Raw genomic sequence first — 19,440 nt, 5'->3', positions numbered from 1 at the left:
TTTCGTACGAAGTAATATCGAATCCCTGTGTTCGTAACCCTCTAAGTTCTGACTTGAGCTTATTGACCTCGGTTCTGGGACGGTACTTCTCGTTCATCAAGTGCTTGAATGCTGACCACGGTAGCGCGTAAGCAGCATCTTGTCCCACTTGCTCTAGATAGGTATTCCACCATATTAACGCAATACCTGTGAAGGTATGCGTAGCATACTTCACTTTGTCTCCTTCAGCACACTTACTTATAGCAAACACCGATTCAACTTTCTCGGTCCACCGTTTCAATCCGATTGGTCCTTCGGTCCCATCAAATTCTGAAGGTTTGCAGGCAGTGAATTCCTTGTAGGAGCATCCTATACGATTTCTTGCGCCGTTAGCTGTATTGCTAGATTCAGAGTTATTGTTGGGATGTAGCGCGACCTGTACTGCGGCTATGTTTGAAGCAATAAAGGCACGAAATTCCTCTTCGCTCATATTCAAGATGTGTCGAGTAGTCGGTGCCATTTCCTTCAAAATAGTCAAATGAAACAAGTTAATCATACAGAATATTAAGAGTAGTCAATAGTATCTCGTAGCATAATATGAACTCATTTATAAAAGATTTTTCTTCATATTAGCGTTTTATAAGTTTAAATTCGGGTACTACCTACCCGTTAAGTTCATACTTAGTAGCTAATATACAATTCAACTACTACAATTCCATATGAAAAACTGATTATAATAATATATCACATACAAATATTCTTCAAACTTACAACTTCGCTATATTACATATAACATGAAATATAGTACACTATGATAAAGGACAGTTTTGAAGATAAATCTAGTTAATACGCAAGTTGTTTAGCAAAGGAAATAAAGACACGTAATTCATAAGTCCAGAAACAAGTCATGCATTCTGGTTTTACTAAGACGACTTCCCATCCTTGGTCTTATGGAAAATAACCATTATGACCATTAGCTAGGCAGCATGTTGTAATGTCGTCAAAAGGACGAGGGTTTCGTAATGTCCAACAGCCCCGTAATAATCTAAAAACCTTGTTTCTCACCCCAACTACTGAATCCGTTACTTGTGGGAAAGTTTTATTTAAAAGCTGCAATCCGATGTTCTTTTTCTCACTTTGGTAAGAAGCGAACATCACTAACCCATAAGCATAACATGCTTCTTTATGTTGCATGTTAGAAGCTCTTTCTAATTCACGAAATCCTATGTTGGGATATGTTGAGTCAAAATAGGTTCTTAACCCGTAGCGTAAAATTTCATTTGGGTTCCCCGCATTTAACGCTTTAAAGAAAACATGGCGTAACTTAAAGTCTCCCCAATGTGATATACCCCACCTATCAAAGGAAAGCCTTTTATAAACTAAGGCATTTCTGGAAAGTCTTTCAAATGTTTGACAAGTTAATTTCGACATAACTAAATGTGCTGATGAATTCTGACCGACTCTAGACAAGATTTCCTCAATCATATCCTCTGGTAGGTCTTCTAAAATATTTGGTTGTCTACCCTTAACGTCCATTTTGTTTTTATACTGTAAAATAGACAAGGATTAGATTCATAATAACAAATAATACAAGCAATTTTTACATAGAACATAAAAGTACAAGCACACTACAATACATTTATTACACAACATACTCACACCCCTCTAATCTGAATCACTGGTTTCTTCTTCTTCGGACTTGGTTTTTTTTCCTAATCTTCTAGGGATATATGATGTTCCTCTAATACGAGTTGTCATTTTCCACATTGGTTTAGAAAAACTTGGTGGTTTAGAGGTTCCCGGGTTATTGTCACGATATTGAAAATACGGGTGTTGACGGTACATATAAAGTTCATCGGGGTCGGAATCAGATTTCTCTATTTTGATGCCTTTTCCCTTATTATTTTCTTTTGCCTCATTAAATTGGGTCGGGGTAATTTCTATAACATCATCGGAATCCTCATCAGGATCCGATTCATCGGAATATTGGTAATTTTCCCAATATTTTGCTTCCTTAGCGGAAACACCATTGACCATTATTAACTTTGGTCCATTGGTTGGGGATTTTCTTTTATTTGACCGGTTTTCTGTGGTTCCTACTATTTCCCCCTCCGGAACCTCTTCTTCTTCTGGTTCCTCTTCTTTTGGTTCCTCTTCCTCCGATTCCTCTTCTTTCGGTTCCATTTCCTCTTCTTCCGGTTCTTCGGGAACTTGTGAATCTTCCCAATATATATTCGACTCTTCGTTATTATTAGGTGAGTCAATGGGATTTGTGCTAGAGGTAGACATCTATCACACAATATCAAACATGTTAAGAGATTAATATATCACATAATATTTACATGTTAATAATATATAGTTTCCAACAAAAATGTTAAGCAATCATTTTTAAAGAAAACACGGTCGAAGTCCTGACTCACTAATGCATCCTAACAAACTCGATAAGACACACTAATGCAAATTTTCTGGTTCTCTAAGACCAACGCTCGGATACCAACTGAAATGTCCCGTTCATATTGATTATAAACGTTCCATATTAATTGATTTCGTCGCGAGGTTTTGACCTCTATATGAGACGTTTTTCAAAGACTGCATTCATTTTTAAAACAACCATAACCTTTATTTTATCGATAAAGGTTTAAAAGCATTACGTAGATTATCAAATAATGATAATTTAAAATATACCGTTTACACACGACCATTACATAATGGTTTACAATAAGAATATATTACATCAAAAATAAGTTTCTTGAATGCAGTTTTTACATAATATCATACAAGCATGGACTCCAAATCTTGTCCTTATTTTAGTATGCAATAGCGGAAGCTCTTAATAATCACCTGAGAATAAACATGTTTAAAACGTCATCAAAAATGTTGGTGAGTTATAGGTTTAACCTATATATTATCAAATCATAATAATAGACCACAAGATTTCATATTTCAATATACATCCCATACATAGAGATAAAAATCATTCATATGGTGAACACCTGGTAACCGACATTAACAAGATGCATATATAAGAATATCCCCATCATTCCGGGACACCCTTTGTATATGATATAAATTTCGAAGTACTAAAGCATCTGGTACTTTAGATGGGGTTTGTTAGGCCCAATAGATCTATCTTTAGGATTCGCGTCAATTAGGTTATCTGTTCTCTAATTCTTAGATTACCAGACTTAATAAAAAGGGGCATATTCAATTTCGATAATTCAACCATAGAATGTAGTTTCACGTACTTGTGTGTATTTTGTAAATCATTTATAAAACCTGCATGTATTCTCATCCCAAAAATATTAGATTTTAAAAGTGGGACTATAACTCACTTTCACAGATATTTCCTTCCTCGAAAATAAGACTTGGCCACGGATCGATTCATGAACCTATACAAATATGTACATATATATCAAAGTATGATCAAAATATAATTACAACCATTTTTATTATGTTTTAAAGATTTGAGTGTATTAAGTCAGCTGTCCTCGTAAATAACCTACGACTAGTTGTCCACAGTTAGATGTAAAGAAATAAATCGATATATATTATCTTGAATCAATCCACGACCCAGTGTATACATGTCTCAGGCTAGATCACAACTTAAAGTATATATATTTTTGGAATCAACCTCAACCCTGTATAGCTAACTCTAACATTACTGCATATAGAGTGTCTATGGTTGTTCCAAATAATATATATACATGGGTCGATATGATATGTTAAAACATTTGCATACGTGTCTATGGTATCCCAAGATTACATAATATATTAGAATACATGTATAATACAATATAAGTTAGCTAGGATATGATTTGTATAGATTTCTTAAACATTTCTCGTAGCTAAAAAGATCAAAAATATCCAATCTTGTTTTACCCATAACTTCTTCATTTTAAATTCGTTTTGAGTGAATCAAATTGTTATGGTTTCATATTGAAATCTAATTTAAGAATCCAAACAGAAAAAGTATAGGTTTATAGTCAAAAATATAAGTTACATGTCAATTACTGAAGAGGTAGTCATTTCCGTCGAAAGAACGACATCTTGATGACCATTTTGAAAAACATACTTTCACTTTGAGTTTAACCAAGGTTTTTGGATATAGTTTCATGTTCATATTAAAAATCATTTCCCAGAAGAATAACTTTTAAATCAAAGTTTATCATAGTTTTTAATTATTCAAACCAAAACAGCCCCCGGTTTCACTACGACGGCGTATATCCAATTTTATGGTGTTCATCGTGTTTCCAGGTTTTAAATCATTAAGTTAGAATATCATATAGATATAGAACATGTGTTTAGTTGATTTTAAAAGTCAAGTTAGAAGGATTAACTTTTGTTTGCGAACAAGTTTAGAATTAACTAAACTATGTTCTAGTGATTACAAGTTTAAACCTTCGAATAAGATAGCTTTATATGTATGAATCGAATGATGTTATGAACATCATTACTACCTCAAGTTTTATGGATAAAACTACTGGAAATTAGAAAAATGGATCTAGCTTCAAAGGATCCTTGGATGGCTTGAAAGTTCTTGAAGCAGAATCATGACACGAAAACAGTTCAAGGAAGATTTTCACTCGAAATAAGATTGTTATAGTTGTAGAAATTGAATCAAAGTTTGAATATGAATATTACCTTGAATTAGAAAGATAGCCTTTTGTAAATAAGAAAGGTTCCTTGATCTTAGATGATTACTTGGAATGGATTAGAAAGCTTGGAAGTAGACTTGCAAACTTGGAAGTATTCTTGATTTTTATGAAACTATACTTATGGAATTTATGAAGAACACTTAGAACATGAAGATGGAACTTGAGAGAGATCAATTAGATGAATAAAATTGAAGAATTAAAGTGTTTGTAGGTGTTTTTGGTCGTTGGTATATGGATTAGATATAAAGGATATGTAATTTTATTTTCATGTAAATAAGTCATGAATGATTACTAATATTTTTGTAATTTTATGAGATATTTCATACTAGTTGCCAAATGATGGTTCCCACATGTGTTAGGTAACTTAAATGGGCTACTAAGAGCTGATCATTGGAGTGTATATACCAAGAGTATATACATCTAAAAGCTGTGTATTGTACGAGTACGGATACGGGTGCATACGAGTAAAATTGTTGATGAAACTGAACGAGGATGTAATTGTAAGCATTTTTGTTAAGTAGAAGTACTTTGATATGTGTCTTTAAGTCTTTCAAAAGTGTAAGAATACATATCAAAACACAACATGTATATACATTCTAATGGAGTCGTTAAGTCTTCGTTAGTCGTTACATGTAAGTGTTGTTTTGAAACCTTTAAGTTAACGATCTCAATTAATGTTGTTAACCCAATGGTTATTATATCAAATGAGATGTTAAATTATTATATTATCATGATATTATGATGTATGAATATCTCTTAATTTGATACATACATTAAAATATCGTTACAACGATAATCGTTACATATAAGTCTCGTTTCGTAATTCTTGAGTTAGTAGTCTTGTTTTTACATATGTAGTTCATTGTTAACACACTTAATGATATATTTAAATATAATTTTATCATGTTAAATATAGTGTATCAATATCTTAATATGATACATATGTATTTAGTAGACGTTATCATAACGATAATCTTTATATATATCATTTTGAGTTTCTTAACTTAGTAATCTCATTTTTTTATGTATATCACACATTGTTAATATACTTAGTGCGATACTTAATCATCATAATCTTAAGTCAACCATATATATATGTCTATATATATACCACAACATGTAGTTTTTACAATTTTGTAACGTTCATGAATCGCCGGTTGAAATGTCCCGTTCTTATTGATTAAAAACGTTCCATATTAATTGATTTCGTTGCGAGGTTTTGACCTCTATATGAGACGTTTTTCAAAGACTGCATTCATTTTTAAAACAAACCATAACCTTTATTTCATAAATAAAGGTTTGAAAAGCTTTACGTAGATTATCAAATAATGATAATCTAAAATATCCTGTTTACACACGACCATTACATAATGGTTTACAATACAAATATGTTACATCGAAATCAGTTTCTTGAATGCAGTTTTTACACAATATCATACAAACATGGACTCCAAATCTTGTCCTTATTTTAGTATGCAACAGCGGAAGCTCTTAATATTCACCTGAGAATAAACATGCTTTAAACGTCAACAAAAATGTGGGTGAGTTATAGGTTTAACCTATATATATCAAATCGTAACAATAGACCACAAGATTTCGTATTTCAATACACATCCCATACATAGAGATAAAAATCATTCATATGGTGAACACCTGGTAACCGACATTAACAAGATGCATATATAAGAATATCCCCATCATTCCGGGACACCCTTCGGATATGATATAAATTTCGAAGTACTAAAGCATCCGGTACTTTGGACGGGCTTGTTAGGCCCAATAGATCTATCTTTAGGATTCGCGTCAATTAGGGTGTCTGTTCCCTAATTCTTAGATTACCAGACTTAATAAAAAGGGGCATATTCGATTTCGATAATTTAACCATAGAATGTAGTTTCACGTACTTGTGTCTATTTTGTAAATCATTTATAAAACCTGCATGTATTCTCATCCCAAAAATATTAGATTTTAAAAGTGGGACTATAACTCACTTTCACAAATTTTTACTTCGTCGGGAAGTAAGACTTGGCCACTGGTTGATTCACGAACCTATAACAATATATACATATATATCAAAGTATGTTCAAAATATATTTACAACACTTTTAATATATTTTGATGTTTTAAGTTTATTAAGTCAGCTGTCCTCGTTAGTAACCTACAACTAGTTGTCCACAGTTAGATGTACAGAAATAAATCGATAAATATTATCTTGAATCAATCCACGACCCAGTGTATACGTATCTCAGTATTGATCACAACTCAAACTATATATATTTTGGAATCAACCTCAACCCTGTATAGCTAACTCCAACATTCACATATAGAGTGTCTATGGTTGTTCCGAAATATATATAGATGTGTCGACATGATAGGTCGAAACATTGTATACGTATCTATGGTATCTCAAGATTACATAATATACAATACAAGTTGATTAAGTTATGGTTGGAATAGATTTGTTAACAATTTTCACGTAGCTAAAATGAGAAAAATTATCCAATCTTGTTTTACCCATAACTTCTTCATTTTAAATCCGTTTTGAGTGAATCAAATTGCTATGGTTTCATATTGAACTCTATTTTATGAACCTAAACAGAAAAAATATAGGTTTATAGTCGGAAAAATAAGTTACAAGTCATTTTTGTAAAGGTAGTCATTTCAGTCGAAAGAACGACGTCTAGATGACCATTTTAGAAAACATACTTCCACTTTGAGTTTAACCATAATTTTTGGATATAGTTTCATGTTCATAATAACAATCATTTTCTCAGAATAACAACTTTTAAATCAAATTTTATCATAGTTTTTAATTAACTAACCCAAAACAGCCCGCGGTGTTACTACGACGGCGTAAATCCGGTTTTACGGTGTTTTTCGTGTTTCCAGGTTTTAAATCATTAAGTTAGCATATCATATAGATATATAACATGTGTTTAGTTGATTTTAAAAGTCAAGTTAGAAGGATTAACTTTTATTTGCGAACAAGTTTAGAATTAACTAAACTATGTTCTAGTGATTACAAGTTTAAACCTTCGAATAAGATAGCTTTATATGTATGAATCGAATGATGTTATGAACATCATTACTACCTTAAGTTCCTTGGATAAACCTACTGGAAAAGAGAAAAGTGGATCTAGCTTCAATGGATCCTTGGATGGCTCGAAGTTCTTGAAGCAGAATCATGACACGAAAACAAGTTCAAGTAAGATCATCACTTGAAATAAGATTGTTATAGTTATAGAAATTGAACCAAAGTTTGAATATGATTATTACCTTGTATTAGAATGATAACCTACTGTAAGAAACAAAGATTTCTTGAGGTTGGATGATCACCTTACAAGATTGGAAGTGAGCTAGCAAACTTGAAAGTATTCTTGATTTTATGAAACTAGAACTTTTGCAATTTATGAAGAACACTTAGAACTTGAAGATAGAACTTGAGAGAGATCAATTAGATGAAGAAAATTGAAGAATGAAAGTGTTTGTAGGTGTTTTTGGTCATTGGTGTATGGATTAGATATAAAGGATATGTAATTTTGTTTTCATGTAAATAAGTCATGAATGATTACTCATATTTTTGTAATTTTATGAGATATTTCATGCTAGTTGCCAAATGATGGTTCCCACATGTGTTAGGTGACTCACATGGGCTGCTAAGAGCTGATCATTGGAGTGTATATACCAATAGTACATACATCTAAAAGCTGTGTATTGTACGAGTACGAATACGGGTGCATACGAGTAGAATTGTTGATGAAACTGAACGAGGATGTAATTGTAAGCATTTTTGTTAAGTAGAAGTATTTTGATAAGTGTATTGAAGTCTTTCAAAAGTTTATAAATACATATTAAAACACTACATGTATATACATTTTAACTGAGTCGTTAAGTCATCGTTAGTCGTTACATGTAAGTGTTGTTTTGAAACCTTTAGGTTAACGAGCTTGTTAAATGTTGTTAACCCAATGTTTATAATATCAAATGAGATTTTAAATTATTATATTATCATGATATTATCATGTATGAATATCTCTTAATATGATATATATACATTAAATGTCTTTACAACGATAATCGTTACATATATGTCTCGTTTAAAAATCATTAAGTTAGTAGTCTTGTTTTTAAATATGTAGTTCATTGTTAATATACTTAATGATATGTTTACTTATCATAGTATCATGTTAACTATATATATATATCCATATATATGTCATCATATAGTTTTTACAAGTTTTAACGTTCGTGAATCACCGGTCAACTTGGGTGGTCAATTGTCTATATGAAACATATTTCAATTAATCAAGTCTTAACAAGTTTGATTGCTTAACATGTTGGAAACATTTAATCATATAAATATCAATCTCAATTAATATATATAAACATGGAAAAGTTCGGGTCACTACAGTACCTACCCGTTAAATAAATTTCGTCCCGAAATTTTAAGCTGTTGAAGGTGTTGACGAATCTTCTGGAAATAGATGCGGGTATTTCTTCTTCATCTGATCTTCACGCTCCCAGGTGAACTCAGGTCCTCTACGAGCATTCCATCGAACCTTAACAATTGGTATCTTGTTTTGCTTAAGTCTTTTAACCTCACGATCCATTATTTCGACGGGTTCTTCGATGAATTGAAGTTTTTCGTTGATTTGGATTTCATCTAATGGAATAGTGAGATCTTCTTTAGCAAAACATTTCTTCAAATTCGAGACGTGGAAAGTGTTATGTACAGCCGCGAGTTGTTGAGGTAACTCAAGTCGGTAAGCTACTGGTCCGACACGATCAATAATCTTGAATGGTCCAATATACCTTGGATTTAATTTCCCTCGTTTACCAAATCGAACAACGCCTTTCCAAGGTGCAACTTTAAGCATGACCATCTCTCCAATTTCAAATTCTATATCTTTTCTTTTAATGTCAGCGTAGCTCTTTTGTCGACTTTGGGCGGTTTTCAACCGTTGTTGAATTTGGATGATCTTCTCGGTAGTTTCTTGTATAATCTCCGGACCCGTAATCTGTCTATCCCCCACTTCACTCCAACAAATCGGAGACCTGCACTTTCTACCATAAAGTGCTTCAAACGACGCCATCTCAATGCTTGAATGGTAGCTGTTGTTGTAGGAAAATTCTGCTAACGGTAGATGTCGATCCCAACTGTTTCCGAAATCAATAACACATGCTCGTAGCATGTCTTCAAGCGTTTGTATCGTCCTTTCGCTCTGCCCATCAGTTTGTGGATGATAGGCAGTACTCATGTCTAGACGAGTTCCTAATGCTTGCTGTAATGTCTGCCAGAATCTTGAAATAAATCTGCCATCCCTATCAGAGATAATAGAGATTGGTATTCCATGTCTGGAGACGACTTCCTTCAAATACAGTCGTGCTAACTTCTCCATCTTGTCATCTTCTCTTATTGGCAGGAAGTGTGCTGATTTGGTGAGACGATCAACTATTACCCAAATAGTATCAAAACCACTTGCAGTCCTTGGCAATTTAGTGATGAAATCCATGGTAATGTTTTCCCATTTCCATTCTGGGATTTCGGGTTGTTGAAGTAGACCTGATGGTTTTTGATGCTCAGCTTTGACCTTAGAACACGTCAAACATTCTCCTACGTATTTAGCAACATCGGCTTTCATACCCGGCCACAAAAAATGTTTCTTGAGATCCTTGTACATCTTCCCCGTTCCAGGATGTATTGAGTATCTGGTTTTATGAGCTTCTCTAAGTACCATTTCTCTCATATCTCCAAATTTTGGTACCCAAATCCTTTCAGCCCTATACCGGGTTCCGTCTTCCCGAATATTAAGATGCTTCTCCGATCCTTTGGGTATTTCATCCTTTAAATTTCCCTCTTTTAAAACTCCTTGTTGCGCCTCCTTTATTTGAGTAGTATGGTTATTATGAATCATTATATTCATAGATTTTACTCGAATGGGTTCTCTGTCCTTCCTGCTCAAGGCATCGGCTACCACATTTGCCTTCCCCGGGTGGTAACGAATCTCAAAGTCGTAATCATTCAACAATTCAATCCACCTACGCTGCCTCATATTCAGTTGTTTCTGATTAAATATGTGTTGAAGACTTTTATGGTCGGTATATATAATACTTTTGACCCCATATAAGTAGTGCCTCCAAGTCTTTAATGCAAAAACAACCGCGCCTAATTCCAAATCATGCGTCGTATAATTTTGTTCGTGAATCTTCAATTGTCTAGACGCATAAGCAATCACCTTCGTTCGTTGCATTAATACACAACCGAGACCTTGCTTTGATGCATCACAATAAATCACAAAATCATCATTCCCTTCAGGCAATGACAATATAGGTGCCATAGTTAGCTTTTTCTTCAATAACTGAAACGCTTTCTCTTGTTCATCATTCCATTCAAATTTCTTCCCTTTATGCGTTAATGCAGTCAAGGGTTTTGCTATTCTGGAAAAGTCTTGGATGAACCTTCTGTAGTAACCAGCTAGTCCTAAAAACTGGCGTATGTGTTTCGGAGTTTTCGGAGTTTCCCACTTTTCAACAGTTTCTATCTTTGCCGGATCCACCTTAATACCTTCTTTTTTCATTATGTGACCGAGGAATTGAACTTCTTCCAACCAAAATGCACACTTTGAAAACTTAGCGTACAATTCTTCCTTCCTCAATACTTCTAACACCTTTTCTCAAATGTTCACCGTGTTCTTGGTCATTCTTTGAGTAAATAAGTATGTCATCAATGAAAACAATGACAAAATTGTCAAGGTATGGTCCACACACTCGGTTCATAAGGTCCATGAACACAGCTGGTGCATTAGTTAAACCAAACGGCATGACCATAAACTCGTAATGACCGTAACGTGTTCTGAAAGCAGTCTTTGGAATATCATCTTCTTTCACCCGCATTTGATGATACCCAGAACGTAAGTCAATCTTTGAATAAACAGACGAGCCTTGTAGTTGATCAAATAAGTCGTCGATTCTTGGTAGTGGGTAGCGGTTCTTGATGGTAAGCTTGTTCAACTCTCGGTAGTCGATACACAACCTGAATGTACCATCTTTCTTCTTGACAAACAAAACAGGAGCTCCCCATGGTGATGTGCTTGGTCGAATGAAACCACGCTCTAAAAGTTCTTGTAATTGGCTTTGCAGTTCTTTCATCTCGCTGGGTACGAGTCTGTAAGGAGCATGAGCTATTGGTGCAGCTCCTGGTACGAGATCTATTTGAAATTCAACGGATCGATGTGGGGGTAATCCCGGTAATTCTTTCGGAAATACATCGGGAAATTCTTTTGCAATGGGAACATCATTGATGCTCTTTTCTTCAGTTTGTACTTTCTTGACGTGTGCTAGAACAGCATAGCAACCTTTTCTTATTAGTTTTTGTGCCTTCAAATTACTAATAAGATGTAGCTTCGTGTTGCCCTTTTCTCCGTACACCATTAAGGGTTTTCCTTTTTCTCGTATAATGCGAATTGCATTTTTGTAACAAACGATCTCTGCTTTCACTTCTTTCAACCAGTCCATACCGATTATCACATCAAAACTCCCCAACTCTACTGGTATCAAATCAATCTTAAATGTTTCGCTAACCAGTTTAATTTCTCGATTCCGACATATATTATCTGCTGAAATTAATTTACCATTTGCTAATTCGAGTAAAAATTTACTATCCAAAGGCGTCAATGGACAACTTAATTTAGCACAAAAATCTCTACTCATATAGCTTCTATCCGCACCCGAATCAAATAAAACGTAAGCAGATTTATTGTCAATAAGAAACGTACCCGTAACAAGCTCCGGGTCTTCCTGTGCCTCTGCCGCATTAATATTGAAAACTCTTCCGCGGCCTTGTCCATTCGTGTTCTCCTGGTTCGGGCAATTTCTAATAATGTGGCCTGGTTTTCCACATTTATAACAAACTACATTGGCATAACTTGCTCCGACACTACTTGCTCCGCCATTACTCGTTCCGACACCATTTGTTCCTTTCATTCTATTAACCCCTGGTCCGTAGACCTCACACTTCGCCGCGCTATGACCATTTCTTTTACACTTGTTGCAAAATTTGGTGCAGAACCCCGAGTGATACTTTTCACACCTTTGGCATAGCTGCTTCTGATTGTTGTTGTTGTTGCGGTTATTATTGTTGTTGGGATGATTGATGTAGTTGCTATTGTTGTTGTTGTTGTTGTTGGGCCGTTTGTTGTAGTTGCGATTGATGTTGCGATTGTTGGGATAATTGTTGCGATTATTGTTGTAATTGCTGTTGTTGTTGTATTGGTGATTCTTATCACCGTTTTCCTCCCACTTTCTTTTGACTTGCTTCACATTGGCCTCTTCAGCAGTCTGTTCTTTAATTCTTTCTTCAATCTGGTTCACTAGTTTGTGAGCCATTCTACATGCCTGTTGTATGGAGGTGGGCTCGTGTGAACTTATATCTTCTTGGATTCTTTCCGGTAATCCTTTCACAAACGCGTCGATCTTCTCTTCCTCATCTTCGAATGCTCCCGGACACAATAGGCACAATTCTGTGAATCTTCTTTCGTACGTGGTAATATCAAATCCCTGGGTTCGTAACCCTCTAAGTTCTGTCTTGAGCTTATTGACCTCGGTTCTGGGACGGTACTTCTCGTTCATCAAGTGCTTGAATGCTGACCACGGTAGTGCGTACGCATCGTCTTGTCCCACTTGCTCTAGATAGGTATTCCACCATGTTAACGCAGAACCTGTGAAGGTATGCGTAGCGTACTTCACTTTGTCCTCTTCAGTACACTTACTTATGGCAAACACCGATTCGACCTTCTCGGTCCACCGTTTCAATCCGATCGGTCCTTCAGTTCCATCAAATTCCAAAGGTTTGCAGGCAGTGAATTCTTTGTAGGTGCATCCTACACGATTTCCTGTACTGCTAGATCCAAGGTTATTGTTGGTATGTAGCGCAGCCTGTACTGTGGCTATGTTTGAAGCTAGAAAAGTACGGAATTCCTCTTCATTCATATTCACGGTGTGTCGAGTAGTCGGTGCCATTTCCTTCAAAATAGTCAAATGGAACAAGTTAATCATACAGAATATTAAGAGTAGTTAATAGTAGTTCGTAGCATAATATGAACTCATTTATAAAAGCTTTTTCTTCATATTAGCATTTTATAAGTTTAAATTCGGGTAGTACCTACCCGTTAAGTTCATACTTAGTAGCTAATATACAATTCAACTACTACAATTCTATATGAAAAACTGATTATAATAATATTTCGCGTTCAAACTTTTATACAATATTTTACAAATTTACAATACCGCTTATTTTACATAAAGCATGAAATATAGCACAAAATAACTTTGATACAAGATAGTTGTGAAGATAATTCTAGCTAGTACACAAGTCGTTCAGCAAAGGCAATAAAGACACGTAATTCATACGTCCAGAAACAAGTCATGCATTCTGGTTTTACTAGGACTACTTCCCATCCTTGGTCTTGTGGAACATAACCGTTATGGCCGTTGATAAGACAGCGTGTTGTAACATCGTCAAAGGGACGAGGGTTACGTAATGTCCAACAGTCCCGTAACAATCTAAAAACCTCATTTCTTACCCCAATTACCGACTCCGTCACTTGTGGGAACGTATTGTTTAATAGCTGTAGCCCGATGTTCTTTTTCTCACTTTGGTGAGAAGCGAACATTACTAACCCATAAGCATAGCATGCTTCTGTATGTTGCATGTTAGCCGCTTTTTCTAAATCATGAAGTCCTATATTCGGATACATTGAGTCAAAATAATTTCTTAACCCGTTGCGTAAAATAGCATTTGGGTTCCCCGCAATATATGCGTCAAAGTAAACACATCGTAACTTATGGGTTTCCCAATGTGATATCCCCCATCTTTCAAACGAAAGTCTCTTATAAACCAAGACATTCTTGGAACGTTCTTCGAATGTCTTACAAACTGATCTCGCCTTAAATAGTTGTGTCGAGGAATTCTGACCGACTCTAGACAAGATTTCATCAATCATGTCTCCGGGTAGGTCTCTTAAAATATTGGGTTGTCTATCCATTTTGTGTTTTTATACTGTAAAATAGACAAGAGTTAGATTCATAAAAAAAATACTTATTAATACAAGCAATTTTTACATATATCATAAAGCATAAGCACACTATATTACATATATTACACCACATGAATACAACTATCTTATTCCGACTCGCTTGTTTCTTCTTCTTCTTCGGTTTTGGTTCGTTTTGCCAAGTTTCTAGGGATATATGATGTTCCCCTAATACTAGCCGTCGTTATCCACATTGGTTTAGAAAAACCTGGTGGTTTAGAGGTTCCCGGGTCATTGTTACAACTTAAGGACTTCGGGGGTTGACGATACATATAAAGTTCATCGGGGTTGGAATTAGATTTCTCTATTTTTATGCCCTTTCCCTTATTATTTTCTTTTGCCTTTTTAAATTCAGTTGGGGTAATTTCTATAACATCATCGGAATTCTCGTCGGAATCCGATTCATCGGAGAATTGGTAATCCTCCCAATATTTTGCTTCCTTGGCGGAAACACCATTGACCATAATTAACCTTGGTCGGTTGGTTGAGGATTTTCTTTTACTTAACCGTTTTATTATTTCCCCCACCGGTTCTATTTCTTCTTCCGGTTCCGATTCTTCTTCCGGTTCCGATTCTTCTTCCGGTTCCGATTCGGGAACTTGTGAATCAGTCCACGAATCATTCCAATTTACATTTGACTCTTCATTATTATTAGGTGAGTCAATGGGACTTGTTCTAGAGGTAGACATCTATCACATAATATCAAACGCGTTAAGAGATTAATATATCACATAATATTCACATGTTAAAAATATATAGTTTCCAACAAAATTTGTTAAGCAATCATTTTTCAAGTAAACACGGTCGAAGTCCAGACTCACTAATGCATCCTAACAAAATCGATAAGACACACTAATGCAAAATTCTGGTTCTCTAAGACCAACGCTCGGATACCAACTGAAATGTCCCGTTCTTATTGATTAAAAACGTTCCATATTAATTGATTTCGTTGCGAGGTTTTGACCTCTATATGAGACGTTTTTCAAAGACTGCATTCATTTTTAAAACAAACCATAACCTTTATTTCATAAATAAAGGTTTAAAAAGCTTTACGTAGATTATCAAATAATGATAATCTAAAATATCCTGTTTACACACGACCATTACATAATGGTTTACAATACAAATATGTTACATCGAAATCAGTTTCTTGAATGCAGTTTTTACACAATATCATACAAACATGGACTCCAAATCTTGTCCTTATTTTAGTATGCAACAGCGGAAGCTCTTAATATTCACCTGAGAATAAACATGCTTTAAACGTCAACAAAAATGTGGGTGAGTTATAGGTTTAACCTATATATATCAAATCGTAACAATAGACCACAAGATTTCGTATTTCAATACACATCCCATACATAGAGATAAAAATCATTCATATGGTGAACACCTGGTAACCGACATTAACAAGATGCATATATAAGAATATCCCCATCATTCCGGGACACCCTTCGGATATGATATAAATTTCGAAGTACTAAAGCATCCGGTACTTTGGATGGGGCTTGTTAGGCCCAATAGATCTATCTTTAGGATTCGCGTCAATTAGGGTGTCTATTCCCTAATTCTTAGATTACCAGACTTAATAAAAAGGGGCATATTCGATTTCAATAATTCAACCATAGAATGTAGTTTCACGTACTTGTGTCTATTTTGTAAATCATTTATAAAACCTGCATGTATTCTCATCCCAAAAATATTAGATTTTAAAAGTGGGACTATAACTCACTTTCACAGATTTTTACTTCGTCGGGAAGTAAGACTTGGCCACTGGTTGATTCACGAACCTATAACAATATATACATATATATCAAAGTATGTTCAAAATATATTTACAACACTTTTAATATATTTTGATGTTTTAAGTTTATTAAGTCAGCTGTCCTCGTTAGTAACCTACAACTAGTTGTCCACAGTTAGATGTACAGAAATAAATCGATAAATATTATCTTGAATCAATCCACGACCCAGTGTATACGTATCTCAGTATTGATCACAACTCAAACTATATATATTTTGGAATCAACCTCAACCCTGTATAGCTAACTCCAACATTCACATATAGAGTGTCTATGGTTGTTCCGAAATATATATAGATGTGTCGACATGATAGGTCGAAACATTGTATACGTGTCTATGGTATCTCAAGATTACATAATATACAATACAAGTTGATTAAGTTATGGTTGGAATAGATTTGTTAACAATTTTCACGTAGCTAAAATGAGAAAAATTATCCAATCTTGTTTTACCCATAACTTCTTCATTTTAAATCCGTTTTGAGTGAATCAAATTGCTATGGTTTCATATTGAACTCTATTTTATGAACCTAAACAGAAAAAGTATAGGTTTATAGTCGGAAAAATAAGTTACAAGTCATTTTTGTAAAGGTAGTCATTTCAGTCGAAAGAACGACGTCTAGATGACCATTTTAGAAAACATACTTCCACTTTGAGTTTAACCATAATTTTTGGATATAGTTTCATGTTCATAATAACAATCATTTTCTCAGAATAACAACTTTTAAATCAAATTTTATCATAGTTTTTAATTAACTAACCCAAAACAGCCCGCGGTGTTACTACGACGGCGTAAATCCGGTTTTACGGTGTTTTTCGTGTTTCCAGGTTTTAAATCATTAAGTTTAGCATATCATATAGATATAGAACATGTGTTTAGTTGATTTTAAAAGTCAAGTTATAAGGATTAACTTTTATTTGCGAACAAGTTTAGAATTAACTAAACTATGTTCTAGTGATTACAAGTTTAAACCTTCGAATAAGATAGCTTTATATGTATGAATCGAATGATGTTATGAACATCATTACTACCTTAAGTTCCTTGGATAAACCTACTGGAAAAGAAAAAAGTGGATCTAGCTTCAATGGATCCTTGGATGGCTCGAAGTTCTTGAAGCAGAATCATGACACGAAAACAAGTTCAAGTAAGATCATCACTTGAAATAAGATTGTTATAGTTATAGAAATTGAACCAAAGTTTGAATATGATTATTACATTGTATTAGAATGATAACCTACTGTAAGAAACAAAGATTTCTTGAGGTTGGATGATCACCTTACAAGATTGGAAGTGAGCTAGCAAACTTGAAAGTATTCTTGATTTTATGAAACTAGAACTTTTGGAATTTATGAAGAACACTTAGAACTTGAAGATGGAACTTGAAAGAGATCAATTAGATGAAGAAAATTGAAGAATGAAAGTGTTTGTAGGTGTTTTTGGTCGTTGGTGTATGGATTAGATATAAAGGATATGTAATTTTGTTTTCATGTAAATAAGTCATGAATGATTACTCATATTTTTGTAATTTTATGAGATATTTCATGCTAGTTGCCAAATGATGGTTCCCACATGTGTTAGGTGACTCACATGGGCTGCTAAGAGCTGATCATTGGAGTGTATATACCAATAGTACATACATCTAAAAGCTGTGTATTGTACGAGTACGAATACGAGTGCATACGAGTAGAATTGTTGATGAAACTGAACGAGGATGTAATTGTAAGCATTTTTGTTAAGTAGAAGTATTTTGATAAGTGTATTGAAGTCTTTCAAAAGTGTATAAATACATATTAAAACACTACATGTATATACATTTTAACTGAGTCGTTAAGTCATCGTTAGTCGTTACATGTAAGTGTTGTTTTGAAACCTTTAGGTTAACGATCTTGTTAAATGTTGTTAACCCAATGTTTATAATATCAAATGAGATTTTAAATTATTATATTATCATGATATTATCATGTATGAATATCTCTTAATATGATATATATACATTAAATGTCTTTACAACGATAATCGTTACATATATGTCTCGTTTAAAAATCGTTAAGTTAGTAGTCTTGTTTTTACATATGTAGTTCATTGTTAATATACTTAATGATATGTTTACTTATCATAGTATCATGTTAACTATATATATATCCATATATATGTCATCATATAGTTTTTACAAGTTTTAACGTTCGTGAATCACCGGTCAACTTGGGTGGTCAATTGTCTATATGAAACATATTTCAATTAATCAAGTCTTAACAAGTTTGATTGCTTAACATGTTGGAAACATTTAATCATATAAATATCAATCTCAATTAATATATATAAACATGGAAAATGAAATGTCCCGTTCTTATTGATTAAAAACGTTCCATATTAATTGATTTCGTTGCGAGGTTTTGACCTCTATATGAGACGTTTTTCAAAGACTGCATTCATTTTTAAACAAACCATAACCTTTATTTCATCAATAAAGGTTTAAAAAGCTTTACGTAGATTATCAAATAATGATAATCTAAAATATCCTGTTTACACACGACCATTACATAATGGTTTACAATACAAATATGTTACAACAAAATAAGTTTCTTGAATGCAGTTTTTACACAATATCATACAAGCATGGACTCCAAATCTTGTCCTTATTTAAGTATGCGACAGCGGAAGCTCTTAATAATCACCTGAGAATAAACATGCTTAAAACGTCAACAAAAATGTTGGTGAGTTATAGGTTTAACCTATATATATCAAATCGTAACAATAGACCACAAGATTTCATATTTCAATACACATCCCATACATAGAGATAAAAATCATTCATATGGTGAACACCTGGTAACCGACAATAACAAGATGCATATATAAGAATATCCCCATCATTCCGGGACACCCTTCGGATATGATATAAATTTCGAAGT

Source organism: Rutidosis leptorrhynchoides, chromosome 5 (assembly GCF_046630445.1).
Source record: "Rutidosis leptorrhynchoides isolate AG116_Rl617_1_P2 chromosome 5, CSIRO_AGI_Rlap_v1, whole genome shotgun sequence".
In the NCBI taxonomy this organism is placed as follows: Eukaryota; Viridiplantae; Streptophyta; class Magnoliopsida; order Asterales; family Asteraceae; genus Rutidosis; species Rutidosis leptorrhynchoides.
This window is presented reverse-complemented; position numbering follows the sequence as displayed.